The following is a 27,289-nucleotide window of genomic DNA, read 5'->3' on the forward strand; positions in this document are numbered from 1 at the left end:
AAAAGCTTTATGGAGGCAATCATTGTTTGATGATCCTTGTTTTACAGGTAGGAAAAATGAAGCACAGTTTATGTGCCTGCTCAGGGGACATCTAGCATCCAGCAGGCTAGAAGTAGAGCAGGAAGTAAAACATAAGGCTATTTGAGTTCCTTTCAAGATCTTTATAAACTGCAATCATCTTGGTGGGTTGATTGCAGACTGCTTTGTGCTCTTTGCACAGAAGGAATAAACTCATGGTTTCTCCCTGGTCATGCTATATTTCACTGAAAAAGAATGTGACTAACCTGCAGGTTTGTTTTTTTTTTTTAATAACTCCTCACCAATGCAAAATTTTGGGAGAAGAAGAGGCAGAAAGCTGCATTCACCAGCACAAAATAGAAAACACCTACCAGAAAACTTAAAAATCTAGGATCTCGGCACAGTATCCGGGAGATAAAATCAGTCCCATGCCCTAACATTTAACTGCTGAAGTGATTTCACTTGCCTTCTAATAATGAAACTATGCCTATAGCCGGAGAGGTTTCATTAGCTAGAAAGGGAAAAAAAAAAATTTGTCCTTGCCTATCTGAACTCACAAAACAAATAAAGGCATGTAACAATACATGATTGAAAATACATGGCATATGGCGTAAAAGGAGAACTTGGCAAGAATAATCATCCATCCAAGACTGGTCTGGTATTTAAAAAAAACTATTGCAAAGAACAAAACTGTTTGCAGTGCAGCAAAGAAGCTCTGTTTGTTGCAAGATGGCTTTGTGAGCAGGCAGAGCAATGATCTGGAGTTTACGATGGCAATTGCATGGTGATTTGGTGACTTTAGATTCTTGTATACCTGGTTTCCTCCTCTTCCTCCTCACTGCTTTACAATACCTAAAATTATCTCTCTTCTGCCTATTAGAAGGGCAATTATCACAATTTATTGCTGTATGGGGCTCCTGAATGTTACAGAACTTCCCTGTCCCTGCCTTCCTCTCCCTGCAGCGGCACGGACTGATGTATCGGACAGAATGACCTCAAGCTCTTACTGGGCAAAGTTGCGAGTAGCCCGGAAAACTGGAGATGCTACTTCCCAGGCAATGGTGAAGGAGGTAATGATGAAAGAACTGAATGATTCACATTCGACTATGACAGGCAGGTCAGATGTCTTAGATTGTTCAAAGATAAAATTTTGCAGGTGCAGAAGAGGGTTTTCATTTCAAATAAAAATACTAAAAATGCTAAATGCCAATCTGGCACATTTTTAATGAAGGTTTAGGATCTGTGAAGTGAGACAGGATGAAGTCTTGTTTCAGCTTTGGAAATGTCTGTTGGCTTGGTTGTTTTGGTTTGGTTTTATTCCCTGCGCCCCCCCCCCCGATTATATTTTTCTAGAGGTTCATTCTGGAGCAGGAAAAAAAGAGTAGAAATCACAGAATGGCTATTGAGCCTACAGGACATAAGCTGCCTGCTCCAGAGAGCTAACAAAGCTGCTCAGACAGGTATCAGTTATGAAGTCTTGGGTTCGGGGCTTAGCTTTGTTGCAGCGTCTTTAGAATGGACCATAAACCAGGGATGCCTTCAGGTACTTGAACCCATCTAGAAGTTCTGGGACATCACCTTGGTGCCCTGCAGCCAACTGTTCTATACAGTGTGCAGTATAATGGACTAAATGCATCTTTGCATGTGTTTCTAATTTTGATGATTTAATTGCAATTTTTCATGAGTTCAACAAGTGTTCAGTTCTTGAACACATTTGACAGTGGGAAATTTTGTTTTTTAAAAAAAACAGAAGAAATTTAGGTCCCATAATCTAAAGACTGCTGCGGTGTTTTCAGTGCAGCAAGGAGCAGATCTAACAGGGAAGTGAGAAGAAAACTCCTAGTGGGTGGTAACCACTCAGCATTCACAGCACCCAACATGTTACATCAAATACTGACCCAGCTCCATAGTTCTCCCCTCTCATTCACATGGCAGTGTCAAACATGTCCTAAAAGCACAGGGAGTTGAAAGGCATATTATTTTCACCTTTACTTTACAGTTCCCTGACATTGAAAACCTCAACATTGCTAGTCTTCTTGTCAGTGACACTGGTTTCCAGCCATGTCATCATAAAAATAAAACCAAAACCAAAAAAACACCCCAACATTTCTTCATCGCAGGCATCCCTTACTTTAATGAGAAGAGCAATGCAAAGGGCACCTAATGTAAACCAAAGAAACAAGACCACTTCTTTTTAATTAGAACTGCGCAAACCCCAGAGCAGCTTTGCCCAGGGCATGTAAATGACAGCAGAGGGTGGTCATTAGTCCTAACGAAAGAGCTGCCAGGAAGCACACAGACCCCTAAGTGAGCGAGCTTTCGCTTGTCACAGTGAAAGCACATTTATTACAGCTAACGACTCTTGGCCAGGGTCTCTAAAACAGTGGTATCTGCCTGAAGAAGCCCCAGCTGCCTTCTCCAGCAGTAACCTTGTCATGTGCTTTGACAGAGGCCAGAGCAGCTCTGCAGGACTCTCGGGAGGTTACAGGGTCTCTGGGCTGCTCCTTTAATTAGCCCTCAGATAGCTCAGGAGAATTCCTGCTGCGGTTCATGGTGGGACAGGGCAAAGGCCTCTGAAACAGCCCTGCGAAGAGGAGGTGATGTTTATGCAAAGAGCTGACCCCCATAATCGCTGTGTTGACTTTGGTACATGGGCTGGGAGCCCAAAAGGAACACAGCCGTGCCCATGGCTATTTATAGGTGAGAGCAGGGGGTGGGAGAAGGGACAGGAGGGGATGGGGGAAGCAATGTCGTGAGTGTGGACACAGAGTGTATGCTATGAGGCTGGTAGAGGGGTTTTTTTCTTTCTTTTTTCCTTTTGGTGCTTTCTTCAAAATGCAGAGGAATGGCTGAACGTGCCTTCTGCAGGGTGATGCAGGACCCGTGTTTGTCCCTGCATCCCTTTCCAGCCTGCTCGCTGCTCACCTGCACCGCAGTGTATCTGCACATCTCTCAGTGCTGTTGCCCTCTTGCTATTCCTGCCAAAGTGGAATAACTGCTCAGGGGGTTTTGCATCCAACCACCACACTTCAGAAGAGCCCTGCCAGCAACTTTGGTTTATGCTGGAGGCTGCAGAAACTCCAGAATGACTGGAAGATCCAAGAAGAGCAAATTTAAGCTGAAAGGCTTTCATTTGCTTCTTTCTCCACGGAGTCCATGCTTTCCCCTCACACAGGCTCAGAGCCTCTTCCTGAGGCTCTGAGGCTCCTGAGGGGGCCTCTCAGCAGGCCATCAGAGCTAAGGTACTGTGATGCTCAGGGCTGCAAGAAGAACTGACATGGCATCTGCCTTACTGCAGCCAGAGCTGGGACAGACCTGACAGACATAGCAAGCATCTGTAGACCCTTTTCACAGACCTTAATGTGAGAGGCACAGGAGATAAAGGGATCTATCAAAATCGTGCTTAGAGTCTATCACAGATGTGTGAACTTTATTTTCTGGTAACTTGGCAACGCAGAGTATTCATTGAACAATCATAAACTTTATTAGCTCTGTGGATCATCTTAAGGGCTCTCCTGCCAAGTCAACAGCATTTAAAATCTAAAGAGAGCTGGTATTTGCTTTATACACGTTTTCCAATGAGAAAGCCTTTACAGTTGCTTCCAAATGACTAAGAAAACTGATAAAGTCCCCCTTGTGCAGAAAGATCAACAAAAAGGAGTAAGATGCTATTTGTGCCCTGCTTTGAGAGGTTGGAGAGGACAGCACCAGATGTTCAGTAAATTTGACTAGTTTGACTAGTTTGAGGGTGGGTTGCATTCTCTGTGAAGCTGAGAGCACTCCTCATCCTCTGGGAAGTGGTAGCTACCTAGAAATAGGACTTACATCAATTTGTTTTACCTTGCATCTGCACTGTTCTGGGAATATATCCCTTGTGGCAGCCCCTCAGACTTTCCAGAGTCTTCTAACTCATTCGTTTGCAATGGACTAACCACAGCCTTCATGTATGTTGGTCTCCATCTCCACAGACTTACTGAGATTATGGGCTCTCTTTCCCCAGAAGCTGAGGAAAGGGAAAAAGATCATCCTCTCGACAGACAGGATGCTGGGCTGAGCTGACCTTTCCTCTGACCCAGGGCAGCTGGTCCTGCATTCATTAGCAGAACCAGGGGGTTTTAACAGCTGCTGTAGCAGCTACTGGTTTTCACTTTGGAGGTTTCCAAGTGTAATTTCTGCAGTTTGGGATGACAAGGTAGTTCTCATCCCAGCCTGTCCTGGGATACATTTAAGCCCAAGAGTACCCTTCAGGCAGACAGATCAATGACACTGCAGGAATTCTTGCCCCTCCTAAGAATTTAATCAGATAATTCAGTGTCTGATCAAGTGTCCTGTGTGTAAATGGTGAACTGGAAATGTGGGGATTTTTTTGGCAGATCTTTACAGAAGGCACCCCAACTTTTGGGGTAATGAGATTGTATCTTATAATCTCTGAGGGAAAATGCATTTTAAAAGTTCTTGATAGTATTTTACAATATTTTATTCTTGGAAGGGAAGGATGAGAAAATAGAATACAGCACTTTCTGCAGTTCTCATTTAGTTTCTCTCATAGCATAATGCCTCAGGCTTGTTCCAGTGATTTTACTTGTAGCCATGGGACTTTGGAGAAGGTGTTTACAGATGCTGCAGAAATCCATCGAGGATTGCTTGTGAGCTATGGTCCCCTCTCTCACTACTGTTCTGGTGTCTGCTCTCCGTGGAGAAAATTCTGCAGCCACCACAAGGACATTACATATATCACATTTACTCAGTCATTGCCATATGCAGCCAGTGATATCTATCCTGAACAGCAGCATCGTCTAATAAACAATGCACATCCTGGAGTTTCAGGAGAATTGTAGCCTTTTTCCAGCTCTGTCTCAAGCCTTTTCGATAATCTTAGGTTGACTACCCTTCTGCACATCCATTTAATGCCTCTAAAAGAGGAAGACACATTAGTCATCTCTTTTGCAACACATTTTTTATGGATTGAAGTGACTAAATACTATTAGAACTGGAGTAACTGCTTATTTCATGAAAACATCATCTTTTGACTTAGATTGTAGGTCATAGCTTGGAATTTAAATGGTGAGAAGGATCATCTCTTGGTCCTACCATTTACTACCTAACTCTGTCTATACAACCAATTAAGTGTGATACTGGAGGCAACTTCAAGATTTGTAACACCTTCCATAATGAAGGCCAAGCATGTCTGGACTGTGCTGTCAATATTACCTGGTGTCCTACGAGCGCACCTATTCTCAGACAGGCTGTGAAGGGAGGCATTTGGATGGTGGATGGGTGAGGCATGGGATGGGCTGTGCTGAAAGCTGCTGTAGAGCCTGTTGCTTCACAAAAGTGTAAACACAGACCCCTTTTTTTTTTTTTTTTTTTTTTTCCTGCCAGCAAATACAGTATCTCAAACAACCTTTGTGGCTAACAAGTAAAGTGCTGGGCAGAAAGGGGAAGGGATATAGAGGTAGGTGCTTAGCAAAGCATTTTTTTTGTGTTTTTACTGAAACACAAATCCACAACTATGATCTTAGGTGAAAGACTATTATGGTGGGTTTTCATATGGTCAGAGAACCGGTATTGCCACTGAGGAAGAGCAGAATGGGTATGGTGGACTTCCAGAACATACTTTTTTAGTTTCACAAACAATTTTTTTTTTACAGTGAGAACAATCATTTACTGGAAAAACCTTCCCAGGGAAGGTGTAGAGCTCTCAACACTGGGGGTTTTCAAGATGTGATTGGACAGGTTTCTAGATAATCTTATCTACGCTCTCTTTCCCTTGAAAGGTTGGACCAGATGATCATTCAAAGTACCTTCCAGCCTGGGCTGTTCTGTGAATCTATACCTCACTGAGCTATTGAAATAGCATTTAAGAATCAATGTTAGGCAATGCAGAGGGACAACTTCTCTCTTTCTCTCCCCACCTCAATGAATCATAGAATCACAGAACGGTTTGGGTTGGAAGGGACTTTAAAGACCCCCCAGTCCCACCCCTGCCATGCGCAGGGCCCCCTTCCCCCAGCCCCGGTGGCTCCCAGCCCCGTCCAGCCTGGCCTTGGGCACTGCCAGGGCTGGGGCATCCACCACCTCTCTGGGCAGCCCGTGCTACCATCAAAGTGAAGAATTTCTTCCTCATATCTTAACCTACATCTCCCCTCTTAGTTTAAAGCCATTCCCCCTTGTTCTATTGCTGTAGGCCCTACTAAAAAATCTGTCCTCAACTTTCTTACAACCCCCCTTTAATACTGAAAGTCTCCCCAGAGACTCCTTATCGCCAGGCTAAACAGCCCCAGCTCTCTCAGCCTGTCTGCACAGGCGAGATGCTCCAGCCCTCTGAGCATCTTCGTGGCCCTCTCCACATTCCCCTTGTTTTTACACTCAGACCGTAGGCTTTTTGTAGCAGGGACTACATTTTTATGATGTGCAAAATGCTGTAAAGTAAGACCATTGTTTTCTTGGTGATGCACGCAAAGAGTGATGAGAACATTTAAGCATCAGTAGGCAAACCGATAGCTCTGCTAACCACTGCGAGAGCATACCGCTGCGTGCATGGGGGGTGCGTGTGGAGGTGTGCAATGTGGGTGTCTGCACGTGCGTCTGTCCCTTCTTGCTGTGTGTGTGCCTGGCCAAGCTCCATTGACATCATGCACCTAACAAAGCCCACCAGCCTGCTCCCTGACACACTATTCCTGGCTTTCATGAGTAAGTGCGCTATGTGTGGTCCAACAAATTCTAAAATAGCATAAAACAATACCTTGAGGGAACAGTAACAATGCTGCTGATGTCAGAACACCGAATGGTTCTGCAACGGGGATTTCTCCGGCCACATCCCTGTGATCCACAGGTGAAACGTCAGGGTTAACGCTTTGAGAGGGCCACTGTGTTTTGGTAAAGCAAAATGGGGGTTGTGACACATAAAACCACCACTTCATTAGTTCTTTCATTTTAAAAGCTTAGATCCCATTTTCATGTCTTTGGATTTATATCGACCTACTATTGAATTTGGAATTCCCCAGACCCATTTTAAAGGCTTGCTTTGCCTCTATAAACCCACATCTGTTTTGGCTGGAAGTTCTCTGGTCTTGGCATGGGCCTCAGTTACCAACCTGCCACCTATATAGTCTGCACGCATAAAGCTTTGAGGTTGTTGCTGCTGGAGGGAGGATGATTTTTTTCTTTTTTTCTTTTTTTTGGCTGTTCATTTTCATGGGGTAACCCAGCATTCTCTTAACATTTTTCCTTTTCCTACTTCCCCATCTCTTACAAAACCGTGGCCCCCCCCCAGCGATCCGACATGCCCCTAATCCCTTTTTGGATTGGCTGTGCTGCTGTTGCCGTGTTAACAAAACCAGAATTTCCTCTCTCAGGCCTTCCAGTTTGTAACACCAGCTATCATAATTTCCAACCGATTTCAAGGTCTAATTGACAGCCAAGTGCTGGTTTATGTTGCCAGTAACACGCGTCAATCACAAGGAAGCAAATGAATTTGCCTGTGCAGACAGCCTCAGATGATGAAGAGACTAAGCTTTCAATATTTCATACAGACTAACAGCTTCAGTTGTTTTGATTTCACTTGTAACAATTACAGAAAGTCCTGCTGTGCGAAAGAGCGATGTTCTCCCAATTTTTTTGGTGAGCTAGAGCAATGAGCAAAGAGCAATGGGGTTTCACTAAACCCAGTAACAACTCGGAGGGAGGAAGGAGGGAAACATGATCAATCTGACTTAGGGCACATGTTTGTATGAGTGGGGCGATCTTCATAACATCCAAAAAATAACTCTGTACTTCCAATGGTCAAGAAGCAGCATGGTGAGCATGTATTTGTCTTCTGAATTCCTTCTGCTATCACTCCTGGAACAAAATGCCTGCTGCCAGTGCATGAGAACATCACTTACAGCAATAGACATCGCCGATCTTTCAAACACTTAAGTACATGGATGGTTTTATAAACATGATAGACTATCTTAATTTTTGTGGAACTGTTTGTTCTTCGTATGCTTAAGTATTTCCTGTTTCATGGCCTAATGGCTGGTTATTTGGTGGAATATGTCAGTGATGAATTAGGTAATCTGCCTTTGTTTCTTAATTCTGACATTTATTTCCTGAATAATATCTCTGGGTCACCTACACACTGATCATAAAATATTTAGGCAGCTAATTCCCTCGGAAATAATTGGTGACTGGGTGTCTATAAACTTCTGATAAATTGGAGACTTACTTGTTTGGTGAAATATGGGCCTGAGTGGGAAAAGCATTGTGCTCATCTTCCACCAGCTGTTCATCTGCACATCTGGCAGTAGAATAACAGGTGACTGAACAGCATTTTAAAGGCAACTTGCATTAAACCATCCTACCTACAGTTTTGACTCGCTTGCTGATTTTGCAACAGATCATTCTAGCAAGGACCTGAACCTGGTGTATGTGCCAAATGTCAACGGCACAGCACTGCTGCTCCTCGGAGCGGGGGTCAGGCGGCCCTGCCTCCTGCGGTGAGCCTACAGCTTGCTGAACGTCTGCATGGGCCTGAGTCTGGACATGTGGAGAATATGGGTACAAATGTGGAACAGGGTCTCCCCTCCAACGCTAATCTAATGTTTCTTCCATGGTTCAGGACCTTTTCCCCACACACTACAGGGCATGATCTGCCTTTTCCTATCTGCACAGACATGAAGCTTAGTGAGTAGGGTCCTAACCTCACGCGAGGCCCCCAGATGCTAATATATTGCTGTTCAGTAAAAAAGCCAGGTTTTGTCAATCCATGAATCAATGGTTTTGTGGTTTGTTGGGTTTTGGTGTTTTTTTTTTTTAGATTATATAAAATTTTGCCAGCCACAACATCACATCCTAGGGACTTCAGTGGCTTAAATGCATGCTGTGTGGAGCTCTGTTTCCATGTGTTTGTTTTGAAACACCCAGTCATTTTATTACACTACAATTCTTCTCTTGGAAGAAACTACCATTACTTGCTCATTTCCTCCCTTCACCTTATGATTTTATATCCTTTGATCATATCCATCATCAATCCTATCTCTTCCTTTCTGATTTCCTAATATGTTCTTCATTCTTCGTAAAAAGTATTCCATTGGTTTAATCATCGTATGACACTTCTTTATGTTTTTTCTCTCTCACAGAAAGGGGAACCACAATAGAAGTGTAACCCAGGAACACTCTGGAAAAACCATGTTCTCCCCCTTCTTCCCTGAGGAATCCCCAAAGTCTTTTTCTCCTAGTTTTGTTCTTTTTTTTTTTTTTTTTTTTTTTCACCATAATGCACTTCAAATATCTTTATTAGGCAACATAAGCTTCTCAAAAACTGTGCTGTGACATATTCTTCTCAATGAAGCAACAGGAAGCACCGATGTGGCCAGTGCCTTCGAGTTGGGTTCTCAAGTTCATTTACTCCAGAATCAGTTCAATGTCACACCCCTGCCACCAGTGATGATCTGCATCGCTCCAGATTGACATAACTCAGTTCAGAACTTGGACCCTTGCACAACTGTTCTGACAAGCCAGGTAGTAATACTTCAGTTTTTCATCTGACAAGTGGATGAAGTCCAAGGTAGACTTGGTTTAATTGCCATTCTCTGTCCTTTTTAGGTATTTCAAGGTATAAAACACATGGCGTTCTTTTTGGTTTAGTATTGCCCTCAGCTACATCAAATATAGCTGGTTGAAACTGAGTAGATGTGTTTTCCGTCAAATCCTTCACATGTTGATTCACCAAAGCAAATTCCTTCTGCCAAATAATGTCGTGCTCATCAGTGTCCTCAGGTTCCCATGTGTTGATTGAATGGACTATCCCAGAATGCAGTAAGTTACATGGATTTCTCTTATGATGCTTCTTATTTCATCCCTTCATGGTGGGATGGGGACTGGGAGGATATGGGCATCTGGACAGGAGTCCTACACTACCAGGGTCTGCATTTCTAACAGTTCAAGCACGGAGAATAGTATATAGAGTTAAGCTCCTGGTATGGACTATGCATCTAGAAGAAATTCAAGGAGGGGAAGAGAGCTCTGATTAGAGAGGGATTTATGGTAGGCAGGTGGAGAAGACAGGGATCATAGCATGGAAGTCCTGCTTTGGGTGGGTATAGTAAGCATTATGGAGTAAGTGCCCTACTTCAGAGGGTGGGCTGGGAGGCAGAAAGGGAGAGGAGGTGAGAGGTGTGGGGAGATAGGGTCTGGCCAGCCAGGCAGTGAGTCCAGCAAGAGTTAACGACCCAGCCGGTCCCTGGTACAGCACTGGTGCCTCGCTGCCCTCTTAGATCACCGCCTTCCACACTCTACAAACTCCAGTCTGCATCTTCATTATCAGCTTCTGGTGATGACAGTTTGCACAGCAATGTTTTCCACTGCTGGGCTGTGTAGTTTGAGGTATATCAGTGGTGCTGCTTCCCTTCACAAGGGCTCCTATCTTCCTGCCTTTTCTCAGAAGCTCTCCATCAGGGCAAGGGCAAGGCCCAGGCAACAAGCCTTTCAGCTTGGTTTGGAAAACAAAACACACACACACCATGAAAAACTGACCCACCCATTTTTACAAGCCTCTTGTTTTGCAGGTATTGCCAGAAAATATCCAAAAAAGATTTGTATGCTGTAATTAGAAATGTAATTGTCATAAGATAAAATGTGTGTGCATGTGGATATTTATATATAAAACAACCCAAAACTTAGCCAAAGATAAATGGAACATTCTTACTTTTGCTTTTCTTTGAAGAAAGCTATGCTAACAGGAAAAACTGTCTGCAGTTGCCATTTCTGCCTGGAACCGGAGTGCTCAGAGAGAACCACTGGCTGGATGTTGATGTCTACAGCTCGGACCCACCTTACTCCACCTGCCAAGAGCTGACTTCAGGCCTCTGTGCTCCCCACGCCGTAGCAGCTGATGACCTCGCTGATACCTACAGTGAGTCAATACCCCTCCCTGCTCTGCATGAGGTGTGAGTGATGCTATGGGGCTGCAGGGGAACATGCAACATGACTGTGAGCTTAAGCCTTAGCAACTGGAGTATCATTCCTAATACAGAAAATAAAAGCAAAATCAAAGGAAAAAAACCCAACCAAACACCAAACAGACCACACTTGTGCCTTTCTTCTCCTTACAGTCCTAGGATGTTGAAGCATGAAGGCAGGAATGATGTATAGGTTCCTGAAAAAAAAGTGTATTTTTTTCACAGCTTTTACTCTTGAAAACCAGATGCATCTTATGTTGGAGACATTCTTAGGGAAAAAAAAACAAACCAACACAACCTCTTTCAGAAGGGCTCACTGACCTCCAGAAAACAGGGCTAGGGAGCTAACATGGTGTCTGAGTTGCAGTTAGGGAACTGTGCTACATATCAAAGCACAGGTCTGCCAAGATCTTCAGGCATCTACCTTCTGTTATCACATTAAATATTTCGCAAGGTTGCGGGCTTCATGTGATTTCAAGACATACAATGAGTATGCAAGAGAAAAGCTTTTAAGAATCCTGGGAGGGAAAAAAGCAATCACTGCTGTTCTTGGTGTAGTTGTGAGCCTCCTAGATTGCTGATCATAGGTGCTCTTAGTAAGAAACACCCCAAATATGCTGCTGCCTTGCCCTTGTTTTGGGCTGAGGTGTGAGGGCTCTTCTAACTTGGATGGATTGGCTGCTGTCTTTTATGCCCTTCCAAAGAAGATAAAATATCATCGAATACCTCAAAGGGCAGAAGCCTGCATGCCCTGTGAAAGGATGAGCAGCAGCAAGCGTCAATCAAGATAGGTGAACGAAAACAGCTGGAGTCACTTCTGCTGTGTGTGTTAGCACGGCCAGAGCAAACCCAGCTTCTCACTGGGGATAAATCTTTACAACTCCATTTCAATAAAGAGGGTAGATGATCATTTGAGGAAGTATGTAGAGCTTTGTTAGAGGGAATAGGGCAGTTTTTCTGGCAATGTAACTCAGCTGCAGTAAGGGTCAGCTGTCAGACTCCCAGTTGTGGTAAATTGACACTGTCTAGCTGATGTTTGGAGCTGCCCAGTCACCCAAGATGTTGATTTGACTCTGTATCATGGCTATTTTTGTACTCTTATTAACTGAAGAAAATAATAAAGTTTACTATTTAGATCCCTTTCACCACAAGACCCAAAGTGATAAATCACAAGCTCTTCCCCATCTGGTTCTAACACCATCCTTCCTTCATGGTCGTGAGGCCATTGCCTTCTTGCCGATCTCCCACAGCTGTTCCTCCTGTGCCCCTGACCACTCACGCTGGCTGCTGTAGTGCATGCCCAGACATTTATTTACTCTTTGCTTCCTCCCATGATCACATCTGAGGCCCCTGTTCCCCTGCTCACCCCCTTCTGTGCAGCCCAACCATCTGCCGAGTGTGTTGACAGACCTGCCTTCACGCGTGGCATCAGTTCTCCAGGTTGACTAGCTTTCAGCTGGAAAAGCTGGTGTCTCAATGAGCTGATTGACATTCTTCCTTGGCATCTTCCCTCTGTGTGACAGAAAGAAAACCTGTAGCATTAAACAATTATGTTAAACATGGCAGTTTTCATAGCCCATTCTCTTTCCATCCCCATGGTTGACCATTGCTTCAGACACCTACTTGGTGCTGGAAGCCCTTAGGCAAGAGTGGTGAATGCTTTCAGGGTTCACTGTCACAAATACTCAGAGCTCCAGAGAGCCAAAGTTTGCTGGCTAGATTTATGAGGTAAAGACAAGAAAATGTTTCAGTAAAAATGACAGATTGACTATGTCTTCACACCTAGCTGAAATGTAAGCATCTGAGTGGCTTTAAGCACACCAAGCCTCTTGACCTGCGAGCTGGCTGTCAGCCCAGATACATCTTGGGCTCAGAGGCTGCGTCTACAATATATAGGAGTGCCTGTACAGCACTGCCAAGGGCCTTCTTAAGGTCACATTCCTTGATCCACCACACAAAATGACCCCTGCAGGGACCTCCAAGAAGTCTGGAGATCACTCATGCTGCCATGCTAGACTTTTTATGTTTAAGTACACAAAACACACCTCAGGAGTGCTATCACATGTAATCTGGAGCACAATCAACACCGAGTGACTCTGTCCTGTCAGTATCCTGAATCTGCCAACACCAATGTCCTCCTAACCCTTCCCTGAGGTGTCCATCAGACCATGGGCTGAGCCTGAATCTTCCCACGTGTGTCTTTGTATGGACCAGTGGGTGGAAGGGGCTCGTCGTTCATTGTGGTGAAGATGGGAAGATGATACGTCTGGATGAGGGAAATGCTCAGCACATTCACACAGGTAGAAAACTTCTTGTATTACTGTTCCTAAGGGGAAGCTTCTGAGAAGATGACACCAGGCTCTTTACTGAGGCACACAATGGAAGAAATGGAGACAACTGTTATAAATAGAAACAGTGAAGGTTATGTCTCGTTATAAGGGGGGAAAAAAAAGCCAACTACAATATAATTAAGCATTGAAATAAGTCGCCTACATGTGTGTTGAGATTTCCATCCTCAGAGGTTTTGAAGACCTGACTGGACAAAGCCCTGAACAACTGGCTCTGACTTTGGTATTGACCCTGCTCTGAGCAGGAGTTTGGACTAAAGACCCTCCCTGAGGTGATCTCCAGCACAGATGAGTCTACAATCTGAGACACTTCACCAGCCAAGAGGCATCCAACAGTGCCTAACACAGCAGCCACATCCTACCCTAAATCCCTGTAGACTGCAGAGGGAACTCAGACACCAAGTTCATGCACATACTTACTCCTCTGCATTGCATTTAGGTCTGCGACTTTGCAGCTAAATCCCTCCCTTTGCTTCTAACTATCCTGCTTTGATGAGATTGCTCCAGAGGCTGGAGTTCAGCTTCAGTGTATCAAACCTGACAAGGTGTTTTACCTGCAGTGCTACGCAGCCTTCGACTCAAGGATCCTGCTTCCAGGACCAGGAGAAGCATCTTTCCCACTATCACGCTAGACTCACCAAACTTTTTTAAACTCTCCAACCCAAATTAACATAAATGGAGAAAACTGTGGGCGTAATTGGGACCAAGGAGAATGGAGGTTAAATGCTTATTATTATTCTGGAGTGTGTATAATTGCAAAAATATGCTCATTTATATACGCTAATTTGCATGTGCATTTATTTCTTTCAGATGTATACAGAGATCAAGAACAACCCGGGTAAGTATAAGCATTAATTTAAATGAACAGACTGAAGGATGTATTTCCATACCCCATTTTATAGAACATTTTAATAAACTGCTAGTGGATTAAGGAGATCTATAATGAATGGCTACTGGCTAGTTAGATTAAGCACAGAATTTTAGAACTGTAGATTATTAATTTTTTATTTTTTAAATAATATTTATTTTTGTATGAAAACTGTATGAAACTTTCAGTGAGTGGTAGATACTAAACAAAAATTAAACATAATTTTCAATTGGATAAGATTGGCTAGAGTTGAGAAGTGCCTTTCTTAACTTTGTTTAGGTAACCTGCTACTTTGGGCACATTATTATTTCTGGAGTAAGATGGTGTGCTTAAGTCTCCCAAGAAAGTATTAGTAAGAAAATGGAGTAGTCATCCTTGTTTCCAGAGAGCTGATGTGGGAAATGCCATCACTTGGTACAGTTAAAGCAACCTCACATTAAGCAAGCTAGGGCAGTTCAAGCCCCTCTACGTAGTGTCTGCTCTGCAGATATTCCTAGGGCTGTCTCAGCTGGATGTATTCTGCCAACCCCTGCTCTTGTGCTGTAAATAGAGGGCTCACTCAGGTGAGGACTTGCATGAGTTTGGGAAGTATCAGACAGAACTAGATCCTGAGTAGAAAGCACTGCAAAACCTGCCAACTGGTTTGCTTGCAGATGTATTCCCAGTGATCCTAAGTGATAGCACAGTTAAGGCCAGCAGCTGTAAACAGCTAAGATCAGAGCTTTCTAGGAGGATCAATGGAGTCAGAAACTATAAAAGATTTGCTTCAGTCTGGATTGCAGGCGTTTGAGCAAGATCTAGCAATCACAGGCAGGGATTCTCTGGTCTAAGTTACACTAGCAGTCGGATGTGTGACCACCATTGCCCCTTCCAATCCTAGTAAAATAAACAACAACTAATTATAATATTCAAGGAAGTCTTAACAAAAGGAAACTGAATCAAAGCATTTTTTTTTCTCTTGCTTTTGCTCCCCCCCCCCCTCCTCCCCCTTCTTCCCCCCAGTCATTTTCCTTAACCCCAAATTGGTAATGAGAGACCGGCAGCCGGGGAACGCACATTATGTTCAGTGCAAACAGAAGTTAGAAAAGGCACTAATCAACTCCGGAGAGGAAGCCAACCACTTCAGAGGGCTTCTTCAGACAGCCACCTTCTGCAAATGAAGGGGCTGCTCTGTTTCTCATTCAGTGAATTGCAGCTTTGACACTTCAATGGATTCCTGCTTGAGATCCTTCCAAAAGCTTTTATAGCCTCTTTAGTCTGCCACTATAACTTTCTTGAGGGGTTGAATGTGGGGAGATTAATAGATTTAGTTTTCAGTGCCCCCATTTTGCCCTCATTGAAATCAGTAACTCAAGTCCCTGGTAATTTAAACAAATCATGGGCAGCAACTGGAGCCTTTCTGAAGAATCAAGGCTTAATACTTTTCAGCAAGTGAGCTAAAATGACAAGATGCTAATGCAAAGCAACCTTTTTGACAGACCCAGTAATTTCCAAAGCTAAAAGCAAACGTTGCTGCAGCTTGGGGTTATGCTTTTAAAGCAGTGTATATAACTCAGCTGCTTGGTATGTCAGCATGCAGACCTGTAATACAATCGCAGTATATATGGAGAGAGTTCGTCGACCATAGCACCAAAGGCTTCGCCCCATGTTCTTAAACTGAGTGCAAGAGTCAGAGGAAATGGAACATTTTTATTGATAATTTGAGCGTCACTAACCCAGTTATTATTAGACTAAAAATCCAGTTGTTCAAGTCAGGGTCATTAGTCCTGGAAATGAAAGCGTGAAATTCAGAGGTCAGAAACCTCACCAGACAGAGCATCGACAGCAAAAATAAGCAGAATGGTTTGATATGACCAGTTGTTAGTGAAGATTTTTGTAGAAATGGGGACCTGATCCAAAAGCATTTGCTTGGCTGAACTCAGGAAGGTGATGTGGTGGGTGCAGGGTCTGGGCACAGCTCTGACCTTGTTTTGTAGTCACCTGCTTTCAAAAATGAGTCAGATGCTCAAAAACCTAAAGACAAATAGAAAAATCATAAAATCACTAGTAACAATAGCATGTCTTGTAATGGACTTCTGATTTCAGAGCCTTTAGCTTGGTGATTTAGGAAATCACATTTTCAAGTGTTTCTTTACTCCTGCAAAGAAGAAATACAATCTTGGGGGAAAAAAAAACCCCAAAACCCAAAACCCCAACAGTCTGAGCGTCTCACACAATCACATGACTCTTGTAGCTGGGAGTTCATGAAATAAAACACTAAATATAGGACCCTGTACCAGAAAAAATACAGGAGTTACCACAACCACTGGACTCACACTGACATGTGTGTTGTGATAGCAGAATATTTTACAACTCCTAACCAAAGGAAAAAGCGAAACAAAATAATGAAAAAAGCTTTGTTCTTCTGGGCAGTTCTGGTTCACCAAAAGGTAGAACTTTAGTTAACCTCTTCTATTTAAAAAGCATAGTTACTTCCCTTGTATGCCTATGAAAACTCCTTTCACTTGTAACCCAAGGAGTAAGCTATCATTTGCACATAACCTTTGCATTGTAATTTACAGCAAAGACCTTGGTTGGCTGCCAGTCTAATAATCCCAAACCCTGCAGAATGAAATGAAGACATTAATATTATTTTTATTAAGCTGGTAATAAGGCAGAATGAAGCAACGTTTAAAGCAAATGCAGGTGGAGGAGATTGTATGCCAAAGCATTAAGCACATTGCTTAAGCATGGCCAATCCCAGCTCCAGGCAAGACACTTGGGAAGTGCAAGCAAAATTCCTTCCTTTTAGGTGTTAGTCTTGAGATATACACAGCCCTTCCTTTTTCACTGCAGTCAATGGGAGTTAGGTCCAGCTGCGCTGTGAAAAGATTAATTTTCATGAGTCTTATTACCTATAAGCTCACTCCATGCTCTATGCTGTTCCTGAGGAAACTCCCTGAATTTTAATGCTTTTGACTTCATGATGCTCATCAGAAAAAAGCCAACACTGAGAGAAATACCAGACCCAACAAATTATGGCATGCCTGTGTGGTGATGCTGGTGTTTAGCCATCAGCTTTTGAGACAGCCTAGCTATCTCATCCATGTTTCACCTGGCCTTCCAAAGCTGTACTGCTTGCATGGTCTTCTGTTATATCTGTCATTTCTTTTCAGATATCTTTAATACACCAGGACAGCTCAAAGGTTACTAAATTCTTCTTCTGGGCACCTGAATCCCACCTTTTTGTTGTTGTTGTCCAGGCATGAATTGCTGTGGAACTCTTCTAGTTCAGACGGCACATTAAGGCATCTTAATTTAGAAATCCAGGTGTAGGAGATTTCTACTTCTGCAATGGATGTCTGGACTCAGAACTAGTAGGTAGCAGCCCAGCACATGAACATAGCTAGTGCCATTTGAGATGGCAAAATACATGTGTCCCTCAGATCCCTTACATAGTGTGCCAGACCCGTGTGGATGTCCGGGATATCCCTACAGTACTTCTGATGGCACCTGGTACCTGTTTTTGTGCAAATGAATCCTGACACTACTCAGTATGATCAGAGGAGTCAACTCACCCTAAAGCTCACACTTGCATGAGTGAGTTGTTCTCTTGTGATTTCTGAGACATTTATACAGTTGCACAACTTGACGTGACATAGGACCTAGGGAAGACACATATCCTTTCTGACGCAGCAGCTGGAGACCAGGTGGGATACCCTACCCTGCCAGAAAGGGAACCAGCTGCCTATGCTAAGGCACCTACATCAAGATACCCACTGATCATAACATGAGCTCAGACACCCAGAGAACAGCGACACATGCACACGCCTGAATAATGACCTGAGACCCATTTCTGAAATTATCAGGGAGGAACATCTCACACCATATGTCTACATCCTTTATGATTCAAGACAAAGAATAGGATTCATTCTAGATGTCTACATCTGGACCAGTCACCCATAGTCCTTCCTGTAGTCAGTGCAGATATACCTGTTAGAGTCAACTGAGTCTACAGTGTAATTCGTCTCATCCTAAAGTAAATTAAAACTGGTCAGATGAAACCAGTTCCTCAAAAGCACTCCCGTTTCTTTTAATTTAACATAGAGGGAACCCAGGCTGCCCAGTTCAGCTGAAAAGGTCTTTGCTGTGTAAAGCTATTGAAGGAGTTTGATCTAGAGATAACAACGTTTAGATTTCTACAGAAAAATTAGGAAATCAAATACTGACTTATTTTGAGGCTGTAGGCTCCATATTACCAGTAGGAACATAATATTTCACATATGTCATAAACAATAGACCGACTTTCTACACCTGTAGCTCTGTCACCATCCCTACTCCGCAGAAAAGCCTGGAACACACAAGATTTTACCCACTTTTGGACTTTAAATCAAAGGTCTAATCTAAAATGAAATGCCTCTTGGGGTTAGCAGGGGCACGGCATTTCAGCTGCTGTGGACTGTGGTCCACAAAAGAGTGAAATGCCAGCAGCATGTGCAGATACTTGAATCCTGAAGGACCATCAGCTTCTCAACACGTGGGTAAATCAGAAGCAGTTTTCAGCCCATCTGCAGAGTGAGTCCTCAGCTCACATCTCTCAAGCAGCAGAGTTTAAACTGCTCATTGGGGACAGTTTAAGGGCTTTCTGGTCTGTTACCTGGCAAGTGAAACCATAAGCAATATGCACCTCTCTTCTGTCATGGGTAATTCATATATTTTTCATGGTATTCACATAACCACTGTCTCCAGGAACAGCCCATAAGCCTTGATTCACTTTCCAGTGCCCTCCCTCTGTTTTAGGGGGCACAAGGAGTTAGGATGGCAGAGCAGCTCCCTGAGCTGCCCCACGGAGCTCCTTGGTGTACTTGCTTAGAAAATCAAATGCTCCCCTATCTGTGCATGCCCTGACATGCTGACGCCTCCTTTTGGGTTATCTGCAGGTCATGGGAACCATAACATATATTTTAAACCCAGCAGGTCTGCTGAAAAGCTCAGGGTAAAGAGTTAGCCAAGGGAAATTGTCACAGTCCCCTAATCTCCACTTACAATGTTGATTTGAGCTACTATTTCCACTGCTCCAGAAGTGCAATTGTCAGTGTGGTACCAGGTCATGGTATTTATATCACATGCCACACTCTTCATGTGCCTTTTCCCTCCTCCCCCTTCTCCCCCTCCGTCCCCCCTTTCCCTTTCTCCTTCTGCTTTCCCTCGACTCCTTTTAGCTCAGAACAGTTTAAAATAGAACCAGCCTCAGTATAGCACATCACTTTGCTATGATAAACTGTTTCAGAGGTCGGCGAAGGAGCTTGCTGAATCAATGGCCATTTTTCGCAGGGAATGCTTCAGGCCAAAGCAGGACGCCTATGGCTGTGAGCAGACTGACCACACTTAATTTGGAAATTTCATTCTAGGAAGTGTCTGAGGCAGCACCGTTGGGCAGGCGGTAGTGGCAAGCCACAAGAGAAGGCTGTAGGCTCCCAGGCTGAGGGATTACGTACCCATGGCTACTTCTGTTAGCTCAGAACAACCAACGGTCCGTTGTGCTTGGTGCGCAAGAGAAACTACGCCCTGAGCTATAAAACAAGAAATGAAGAACCAGAAGATTCACTCAGACAGGCAATGGGATTTTCTTTAAACCTAACCTTGTTACACAAAAAAATAACTTTGCAACCATTTAACCACACACTTTGGTCAATTAAGAATTGAATGCAGCAGAAATAACTGAGGGATTGAAAAGTGGTTGCAAAGTCAGCATCTCCAAGACATCTTAGGATAAAGCACAGAGGGGGTGTCCTTTTATAGTCCCTTCACCCCATTCACAGTGAACCTATCTAAACCAAAATAAAACTTAAAAACATAGTAATAATTAAAAAAAACAAACCCAGAACCCTTCAAACATCTCAAAAAATGCTGCTGAAAATTTTGAAATTTATGTGGGCAAGAAGTGACAGACCAATTCATAGTACTAAGCTGCAAGCATTTGATTAGGTAACCCTCTAATTTCTTGCTATATAGAAAGGGTCAGGTTCATCCAGATGGCACAGTAGAAGATGATGACAAATTAGATGTGTATCTGAATACTTCACAGGAGCTCATCTTTGAACAGAAAAGGAGATTATGACCTTAATTTTATAGACATTCATATTAGAGGGGCACCTAGACACTCACATGAATGCTCACAATGCCTGTACCTATCAAGTGACTTTTTCTTATTTTGCAACATTTCATGTTTTCTGACTGGAAGAGAAAGAAGAGTAGAAATCACTGCTCCTTTCACAGCATGCTCATTTGAATGATCGACATTTTCAGCAGTTGTAATAAAACTTTTTGACTATTTTCAACTACTAACATCTTTCACCGAGTTCTCTTTGAGTGTATTTCTACATGACTATATATAGATGTATATATTTTCCTGGCTTGATTAAAGCCAGAAAGAAAACTGCTTGGGGGGAAAAAAAATCACAGATCACCAGCAACCTCATTTCTGACCAATAATTAAAAAAAAAATATTAATGTTTTATTTAGTCATTTTAAATTTGGTGAGGATATTGTATTTTAGTGAAATGTCCTAACTATTTCTTGCTTTGAATGAGACTAAATGCAGAAATAAATGCTGGCATTGATGCAGAATAATCCTGTTAATACCCATCTCTTAACAAAGAAGAGATGCTACTTGAAATTCAATGAGATTTTGTCCCCATGAAATTTCCAGCTTGGTTTTCCAGGCTCCCACAAATCCAGGTATGCTTAATCAGGTATCCTGGCTCAGGGATCCTTGTTTTAAGTGAACACAGGAGGTTCTGTTTGTAGATGCTATTATATTGCTCCAGGAAGTATGCAAGATGATGATAAATGCAGCTTGAATGTCTCACTTCAAAATTGCCTCAAATTTGCCCATTCTCGCAATGACTATGCAAAAATCAGCTGATAGCTGCAGTTCTGTAATGCACTGAGTGCTAGCTGGAAAAAGAAGTGCCTGAGCTTCTAGTCTTGGTTTTGCCAATGACCTCTCCTGATAGTTGGGGAAGTTGTATCAGTGCCATGTTCTTATTTCGTGCACACACACACACACACACATGCCTGTACATATATATATATGATAGCCCCCCCTTTTTTTTAATACATCTCTTAGCTAAAACTTCTCATACCCCTGCTGTATGTTTTACTTATTTTAAAAAGTAGTCGCTCTTTCTGGTGCCCAGCATGTTTTGTTAACCTCTCTCTAAGGATTCTTCTTAGAAAGAATCATTATTTGTCCTGTGGTTGTATCCTGGCTTGGGACCTACCTCCTTCAAAGAAGTTAAAAATCCTAGGACCTTTTGCCAGGCAGAAAATACATGCAAGGGACAGATAAAATTTTATGTGGCAAAGCATAAATAAACTTTTCCCTTTCTGCCTTAACAAGAGCTACAACACATGGATTCATGCTCTTGCTGGACTTTTGCTACAGCAGGCAGTGAGGCTGCGTGAGTTTCTGCATGCTCCAGGAAAGCTTGATTGTAGATGATCTGCTATGAACATTTAGATGTTTATTGTCACTGTCTTTTCACTAGTTTTTTCACTCTCTTTTCCACTTAATTCTCCTTTGCAAAAGAAGAAAAACAAACAAAAACAAACAAACAAACAAAACAAACAAAAAAATGAAAGCCATAAGGATTAAAACTCTTCTTGTCTCCTGGTTTCATCACTTCTTTTTGTTGTTCCTGTCATTTTGGAAACATCATAGTCATGGCTAGCAGAGAATCACAGCACTCTGTTGATTTTCACACAACAACGCAAAGGAGACCAGTCTGGAGTGGAGAGAGGAGGAAAGGGATGGCAGGGGAAGTGATGGTGCTGTAAAACTCTGCCCTGAGCTGTGCAGTAGCATGGGAGGTATCAAAATAACCTGCAAGGTACTGAAATATAGAGAAAGGTAAGAAGGATCCAGAACAGGCAAGAAGGGGAGCTTCCAGCTGGAAAAGCCTCTGATCTGACTCTGTGGACTTGGAGCGCTAGCCGGAGGCATCGTATCTGAAATTCCTTTTTTTTCTTTCCTGTGTAGTGTTCTATTTACTTTGAAGTGAATCCCAAAACCTACTTGTTTGGTAGGCTGAATATCGTTGGAAATACCCAGTGAGGCAACAAACAGCTCCACAAAGAGAGGAGGAAAAAAAAAAAAAAAAAAGCCCAAAGCAAAGAAAGAAAGACAAAACAGAGAAAGTCTGAGCTATGTTTGGATTCACTTGGTTTATTCTCTTTCTGTTTCTGTGTTTTCCTTCTTTGTGCCTATTAGCTGGGCTCTATTTGTATTCCAGACTTTGCATGGTTACCATGTTTTGTAAGCTTTCTGTATTGAATTTTCTGAAGCAACTGAGTTCAAAGTGAAATAATTCGTGATGTGCTTCACTGGGCTAAATTTGGTATACCATGATACAGAAAGCACTCTCTCCTCCCTCCGCTTGGTAGTAAGGAGACAGTAGGCTTTTACCTGTGCATTTTGAACCAGTTTCTATGTTGTTCCAGTAACAGTAAAGACCCTTTGCTAATCTTGAGCACAAGCAAATCAAAATTAAATACTTCAGAGACTAAATTGACACTGCATGTCATGAAGTGATCAGTTTGCCTCCAGTATTCTCATTAGGGTCTTCCTTCTCTCTAGGTAATACCTGTTCCTTGAATATCCTAAGATCAAGCTATGCAGTTTGATGCTGTGAACCTTGAATTGGGCTAAGAGAATATTAAACCGACAAGGTGATGCAGATATAAACAGACCATGATCCCTAGCAGAGTGCCAGTAGTAGTCCTGGGTTTACCATAAGCAGCTTGCAGCCATATATTTGATGATAGTCACAGAATAAGGGTGAGTGACAAATGGTCTGTGTGATGGCTTCACTCTCCTGAAATCTGGAAAAAAAAAAAAGAAAAGAAAAGAAAAAAGGAACACAAATAAAAATGCTGCCTTTTGAGAGTAGTTTCCTTTGACCCTAACTGGGGAGAACCCAGATTTCCAATGCTCTCTGTGCCGGTCTTGCACTGAAGCTGCCACTCAACTGCAGCCAACTGTGCAGTATCAGACCCAGTAATATTGGGTTTGGATATCATGGATAATATTCAAGCAATCTGGACATAAATGAAACGGTCCAGAGTCAGGGTGTCCTGGCATTGATGTCCTTATGGTTCTGGAAGGGTCTGTCACTTCGGGAAAAGCATCATGGAAGGCAGTGTATGCCCAGAGCAGTCTTGTCCATAGTTTCCTGCATCTTTTAAATTTGTGAGCCAAACCCAGTGCACATATTTGTGTGGCAGTACCCTGGGCCAGATCAGGGAGCCAATCTGGGTCAACGCTATTTTATTTTTTTTTTTTTGGGGGGGGGTTAGTTTCAGCATTTTCCCTCATTCCACCTCACAGATACATAAATGTTTGGGCTGGCAGTAGGGAACGGGAGCAGCCGTTGGTGGGGGGAGACAGAATGACTTCTTTCTGTGGTAGAATGCCAACTTGCAGCGGGTTACAGAGTGTGTAAAGCTACACTGCGCATTAAAACGTCTTGCCAAAGCTAAGCTGGTCTGCTCAGGGCCAGTCAGGTGTTGCCATAGCCAGGGTACGGTTTATTCACAAAAAAATAAAAAAATGTGGAGGCTTGAGTGTATACTTAAAACCTTTCTCCAAACATCCGGCATTAGAAAAGTATGTATGAGTCCTGCCCACAGCGATTCAGCAAACCATATTTTCCACAAATGCATTTGATCGCAAATATGAGAAACGTATGGGGATCTGATGCTTCTATTTTCCTAGTATGAGGGGAGAAAGCACAGAACGCATATATCAAATAATCAGAATAATTACAAAATAAATACAAAACAGCCAGCTGGCAAGCACAGTCATTCAAGAGATATTTCCAACTAATACTATCCAGGACCACTAGCTTAATGTTGTGTATTAAAATAAACAAAACAAAACAAAAAAGTACAAACACTCATGTGACCTACTGTGGTTGTCTTGCTGAAAAGAATGGCTTCACATTTGCTTTGAATTATTCTGTGCATAGTCTGAAAGGTCAGGGTTGTGGCGCTTTTTTTTTTTTTTTTCCTTTTCCTCTTTTTTTTTTTTCCATTTCCATTTGTTTTCTATGTGTTTCATATTGATTTATGTTTCTGTCTTAGAATGCTTAATCTTCTCTGTATCCTCTGGTCCTATTACAGCATTACAGTAATGGGCCACTGAATGCACCTCTTTTTGTTCAATTTATAGCTACTCAACAAATGTTTCTCTCCCCACCATTTATAATAAAGCAGCATGCTGTGTAGCAGGGAATAACGGATGAAATCCAGTGTTATATGCCTCACAGCTGAAGGGGGCACACCTGTCCTCAAAGACTTATACTCCTCAAGAGCTCTCACATCTCCTCATTTAAATTTAATCTAAGAAGCAGTTAACAAAATACAGTACATTTATGCTTTATGTACATTAATAAAATTCCGATATTATACAGCCTATGCTGTATAATAAATAAAAGATGCTATTAGCTGCAGTGTGCTGAATTTCAGACATGCATCATCGTGTTCCTACTATTCTCTAGATGTTAAAGATGATAAGGTTTGGGTACTTCATGGAACTGACTTCGTTTGTACCACTAGGGCAGACTGTGGCATAAATCCCAGTTGTGGAGCTTTCCAGACCCTTCTGCTATTCACTGAGCCATGTGGCTTCCTTCCTAATTCTTTCCCTATTAGTCAAAGTGCTTAAGAACATAAGGATGGGAATAATTATCCTTTGTAGTCCACTGTCCTTCTTCCCACAGTGTGCTGCAATAAGCTATTCCAGGGAAAGTGTATAAAAAATAAGGAGAGCAGAGAGCTAACTAATTTCTTTCAGTCTCTACAGGTCAACAGTGATATTTTCCTTGCTATTTACTGTCTTTCCTAAAACTATGCAACACCTCAACCCCAAGACAAGGACTCAATGCAAAAAATTTGGGGTAAAACTCCAAGGTTACCTTCTGACAGTTGGCTGTGGTTTTATACTTCATGAATACAAAAGTAGGCTGTTGCTTGTAACTGTACTAGTCCCCTATCTTGACTTCTCTCAGAAAACATTTGCCAACCACGGACAATAATCTGGACTGAAAATAACAAAAGCAGCTATTCATTAATTACTTCAGGTTTTGAACCCTCGGTCCCATCTCAGAAAGCTCTACTGGGTGTGATCCAGGTCCAGATGCAGAAGTCTACATATGGGTGTCCACCTATGTACTAGAAGCTCAGCTCAGTTGCTCAGACACGCATCTAGTGCCACTTTGGATGCCAGCTCCAGAAGGGCACAGGACCTTGTGTCTTATCTACCAACTGCACACAGACATGTTATAGAGTATTCAAATGGCTCTAGGCACCCAAGTTTAAGAATGAAATTGTGATTTTAGTAATATCAGCAAACTTAGGGTTCATAGTGTCCAGATAATCCGTTTTGGTTATGTTCCTTGTTGAATCAAGTTGTTCTTCCAGCATGAAGAGCTCAGCTTAGAAGTAACTGCTCAGCCATTAAAGCTAGTTTTAAGGAACCGGTATCTGAACACAAAATATTTAACTGTTTTGAGGTTATTCTGTGTGAGGTTTTTTTATGTTTGAATAAAGGAAATATTGCTGCTCAGAACTTCTGATCTCCATCCTTCTTCAGAAGCATAATGGTGCAGACTGACATACAGAGGTTTGGCTGGCCCAGCAATTACAATATTTCGTTATGGATACAGGGGTACTTGTTCTAGTCTCTCAGAGAACTTGTTCCAAAGATTTCCCTAATGAACTCAGCTCAAAATGAGGTGCTGACCTTTGGAATTAGGTAGTCAAAGGTGGCCAGAAACTCCCAGAGACACTGAAAAGCACTGAGACCACTTCATATGCTTTCTCCCTGCTAATGCAACCTGGTAGCTAGGCATGGGTGGTGGGATTTTGTCTAACCGCATATGTTGAAAGTCAAATCTCCAGTTACACAGTGAAAATTAAACTGTGGTAGGCCATGGTATAAGTTAAGAGAAAGAAACAAGCCACCCTATTTCTTCTACCACGTCCAAGATTTCAGTAGGTCCTTAGGGAGGTTAAAAGTATGCTTTTGGGGAGGGAAATTTCTGAGAAATTTGATGGTATTAGAATCAGAGAATCACGGAAAAGCTGTTTGAAAGAGACAACCAGAGGCCTCCTAGTCCAAACTCCCAGCTGGAGACGGACTACAGCCAATGATGGATCAGGTCCTTGCAAACTTCCAAGGACGTGTATGCCAGAGCTTCTCTCCATAGCTTGCTCTAGGGCTATATCACACTGAAAAGACGTTTTTCTAAATGTCTAGACTAAACCTCTCAAACCAAGACCATTGCCCCTTGTATCACATAGCGTGACAAAGAAAAGTTTTTGTCTTTTTTTTTTCCTAGCTGCTACTGAAATAGCTGTCATCTCCAGCCAACATGCAGGCCTAGCTCCGCTGAGGTCTTTTCACAGGACATGTGCCTATCGGCAGGGCTGTAATGCACCCTTCCAAATCCATCCTGAGTGCAGTACTACAGATGCAGCCTCGACAGCATGCAGTAGAGAGTAATTGCTTCTTTTGGTAGACTGGGCATGTGCTTTCTAAAGTGCTACACCATTATGTGGTCTGCCTTCTTTACAGCGGGAGTGAGCTGGTGGCACTCAGATTTATTCCTACTTTGTACTCAATTTGGCACTCACCATTGCCCCCAGGTCCTTCTTCTCCAGGTTAATATTCAGCCTGCCACTTTACAGTCTATAACTATGCGTAGGAGTAATTCAGTTGGAGATTTCCAAAATCTGGACTGTTTCTAATTGAATGTGAAGCTAGACTCTGAGATTACATTTATTCCTATCTCTTACAACACCAGGGAGCTCAGCTGCTTCTTGGCCCTCCAGGCCCCCATGGATTTCACTATGGAAAGTCAATACTCACAAGGAATATTTGTTGCATAAAAATGTGGACTAGGCCAATGTGTCTCACTGCTGCTGAGAATCCCACTGCATCTTTTTGGTTTTGCCTTGCAATGGCATTTAAAAAAACCAAACAAACCAAAAGAAAACCCCAACAGAAAAAAAGAGTCGTCTTCCTTCCCAAATGCCTCAGTCTTTTATGACGGAAGTCTGGCTTAAGT

This window comes from Falco rusticolus, chromosome 4 (genome assembly GCF_015220075.1).
Source record: "Falco rusticolus isolate bFalRus1 chromosome 4, bFalRus1.pri, whole genome shotgun sequence".
NCBI lineage: Eukaryota > Metazoa > Chordata > Aves > Falconiformes > Falconidae > Falco > Falco rusticolus.